Source organism: Myotis yumanensis, unplaced genomic scaffold (genome assembly GCF_028538775.1).
Source record: "Myotis yumanensis isolate MYYU_CA2020_CCGP unplaced genomic scaffold, mMyoYum1.0.hap1 SCAF_18, whole genome shotgun sequence".
Classification (NCBI taxonomy): domain Eukaryota; kingdom Metazoa; phylum Chordata; class Mammalia; order Chiroptera; family Vespertilionidae; genus Myotis; species Myotis yumanensis.
The window spans coordinates 38,967,735-38,971,046 of NW_027223769.1; the positions used below are offsets into that span (position 1 = coordinate 38,967,735).

At 61.1% G+C, this 3,312-nt stretch overlaps 1 long non-coding RNA gene across 1 annotated transcript; it reads left to right on the forward strand.

Moving 5' to 3' along the window:
• The first annotated feature begins 419 nt into the window (after positions 1 to 419).
• On the forward strand, positions 420 to 2,843 carry LOC138997168 (uncharacterized). Its single transcript, XR_011468910.1, has 4 exons — positions 420 to 500; positions 1,688 to 1,761; positions 2,298 to 2,467; positions 2,586 to 2,843. It is a non-coding gene; the product is annotated as an uncharacterized lncRNA (long non-coding RNA).
• Positions 2,844 to 3,312: the final 469 nt, after the last annotated feature.

Genomic DNA, 3,312 nt, shown 5'->3' on the forward strand with positions numbered 1-3,312 from the left:
TGCAGGAGGCAGCCGATCCATGATTCTCTCTCATCATTGATGTTTCTCTCTCTCCTTCTCCCTTCCTCTCTGAAATCAATAAAAATAATAATAATAATAATAATAATAATAAAGCATAGGCAAGCGAAAGAACCAGTAGGACGTGGGGTTGAGGGAGGGAGTCTGGAGTGACTCACCGAGACCCCACGTCCCGTGGAGAGAGGGAGCTGGGATTCCACGGGGAAGGGCGGGTGGGTGCGGGGTGGGGCGTGGGCAGCCTCCCTCCCTGCTGGCTGCGCAGCTCGGTTGAGGTTGAGATAATTGCACCAAACAGCTTGGCTCCCTGGGGGGGGGGGGGAATTTACGTCCTGCTCTGTTGGGGGGAGGGTGTCGCTGCCAGCCTGTGTTGGCAGCAGCATAAACCTGCCACCAGCCCGCACTCCGGAGTGACCTACACCGCCTGTGAACACGCCCGCGTGTGTCCGGACTGTGAGTCAGACACAGAGCCCCGTGCGGAGCAGGTGGGCGGGGCGCAGGGAGCCGAGCCCAACATCCGAATGCTGCCTCCTGGGGGGGGGGGGGGGTGAATTTTGGTCTAAATAACTGAGTGTGGGCGTTTCCTGGGGAGTCCAGTTCTCAGAACGCAGGTGGGGGTGGGGGGGGGGGTGGTGATCGGCTTTGAAGCCTGAGGTGAAGTACAGAATCCCAGGGAAGGAGCGCCCACTAGAAGCCGCCACTTGGACGTGCCAGTGGGAGGGGGGAGCGTTGCCGGCGGCGTGACCCCCGAGGCGGGTCCCTGGGGGTCCTTTAGAGGCGGCCCATCAGGGTGATCTTCCTAACAGCCTCCCCATGTGGTCGCTTCTCTCGCCGCTGAATAGTGCACCGCCTTCCGCAGGGCAGTGCGCTCGGGGCGGGCAGGGCCCGGGCCCGTACCTGTGCCCGGCTCACACGGGAGCTCAGTGAGACGGGAATGAAGCCGGCCGAGCTGTGGGCCCGGAGGGTGAGACCGGACCGGACCGCCCGCAGGTGTAGGGGCAGCTGAGCGGCTGGGCGCCGGGCCTGGCCTTTGCTGTTCTGTTTTCTTAAACCGCACGAGGGGCCGCGGCCCTGCCTGGCACCGAGACTGGGAAACGGCCAGTTTCTGCGAAGGATTTGCTTCGCCGTCTGGGTCCCCGCCATCATTTCCGAAATGGCGCCAAGCCATCCCTCTGTGTTGGGGGCCCCCGGGGGAGCCCAGACAGACAGAGGCAGGAAGGAAGGAGACAGCGTCCACAGGGACCAGCGATCCTCCGGAAGGTTCCGACGCTGCCCGCTGCCCGCTGCCCCGTTTGACGAATCGCTTGCCAAAGAGCCCGGCCCGCCGGAGCGCCGACCTTGCAGAGGGAGCGATCTGTCTTCATGGAAACGCTGTCATACGCGCATGTCTCAATTTGGCCGGGGCAGGCGCCGGGCGGGGGGAGAAGGGAGCCTGGGACGGGGCTAAGGAGGACAAATGTGTGGCCCGTTCGGGGGCGCGGAGGCAGCTCCCATGAGCCAGAGGGACCCTGGAGAGCGGCCGGGGATCAGCGCGTCGCCCCCCTCCCCCGCCCCAACCCTCCCCCAGTGGCCCTGAGTCCTCAGCAAGGCCTGCCGGACCGTCACCCCTTCCACAGGGAGCGAGCGGGCCCCTCACCCCGTCTTCGGTGACCAGGCTCCCCGTCTGTCACAGGACGAGCGGGGCACGCCTTTGGCTTCTGGGTCCCTCACAGCAAAACACAGACAGGCCCCTGCTGCATCCCCAAGGTCAGCGGGTGACCCCTCGGGGGTTGGGGAGAGGGTGGGGGTGGGGGTGGGGGTGGAGATAACTCGGGCATCTCCAGGTCCCTCTCAGAGGCCGGAGGACCAGGCGGAGCTGCCCACAGTCTGGGCTGGCAGCTCCAGGGCATGGGGAGGGGGTAGTTATCCACAAGGACCTGGGGCCGTCGCGGAGGCAGCCGGTTCCTGGGCTCCTGAACCAGAGGCCAGGCATTGCTGGAGCCGGTGCCTTATTAAAGGAGGGGATGGGCAGGAAGGAGGGGCTCCCTGCCGGGACTCCGCTCCGAGTGACGCAGGGCAGGGTATTATGGGATGGCTGGGCCAGGCTATTTTGGGACGAATTGAACCAACAGATAATGTTGGAGGGGAGAAAATGAAAGCCAGAGGTGCCCGGAGAAGCTGATGGCGGCAACTGACCCAGAGCCACTGGCCAGGGAGGGGAAGGCAGGCAGGGGCTCCTGGCCTTTCTGGGTTCCGGACGGTAATTTTATGGTAATTTTGGTTTTTTGTTGTTTACATCTAAGGGTCATGGGGAGATAGTAAAGGGAAGAGCAGAGAAGGAATTTAAAGCAACAACAACACAACCCTGGGCTGAGTCCCTTCTCTTATAAAAGTGCGTAGATGGACCCTGGCTGGGTGGCTCAGTTGGTGGCGCACCTTCCCTTACACAAAAGGGTTGCGTGTTCGATTCCCGGTGAGTACCCGCTTAAGTTACAGATTTGATCCCCCAGTCGGGGTGCGTGTGGGAGGCGACCAATTGATGTTTCTTTCTCACATCAATGTTTCTCTCTCTCTCTCTCTCTCAAAATCAGTGAATAGTCCTAGCCAGTTTGGCTCAGTGGATAGAGCGTCGGCCTGTGGACTGAAGGGTCCCGGGTTCAATCCCGGTCAAGAGCACATGCCCCAGTTGTGGGCTCCGTCCCCAGGAGCGGGGCGTGCAGGAGGCAGCCGATCCATGATTCTCTCTCATCACGGATGTTTCTCTCCCTTTCTCTCCCTCTCCCTTCCTCTCTGAAATCAATAACATTTTTTAAAATTGTTTAAATGTTTAAAAGTAAATAAATAAATAAAAATCAGGGAAGACACCCTGAGGTGAGGATTTAAAACAAGTGCTCGGATGAGCCGGGCGGTGCCTCAGGTGCCATAAAAGGGCACAGGTCACAGTGTGAAGGTCAGTGACAGGTGGATTGGGGGGACGGAGCAGGGAGGACAGGGCCGGCTCCCGGGGCGACAACAGGGCTGCGGGCCCCCCAGCACCACCACCCGCCCGAGACCTTCTTTGAAATGGCAGTCGCTTGTTCTGCAAAGGCTCCCCTTGCACCGCTGACCGTGAGCAGTCGCTGACCCACTGAAAAAACAGGTCCGGAGGTCACGCCAATGGATGTACTACACGCCGATCGATAGCGCGGAGCGAGCCCCTCCCGCGGACGTGTAACTCAATCAGCGCGGGGTGGCGGGGGCAGGCCGGTGCCCCCGAAAGCCTGCTGTGAGCAGCAGAAAGTGTGGTTGATTGCATTATCCGCGATGGCGTTGTCATAT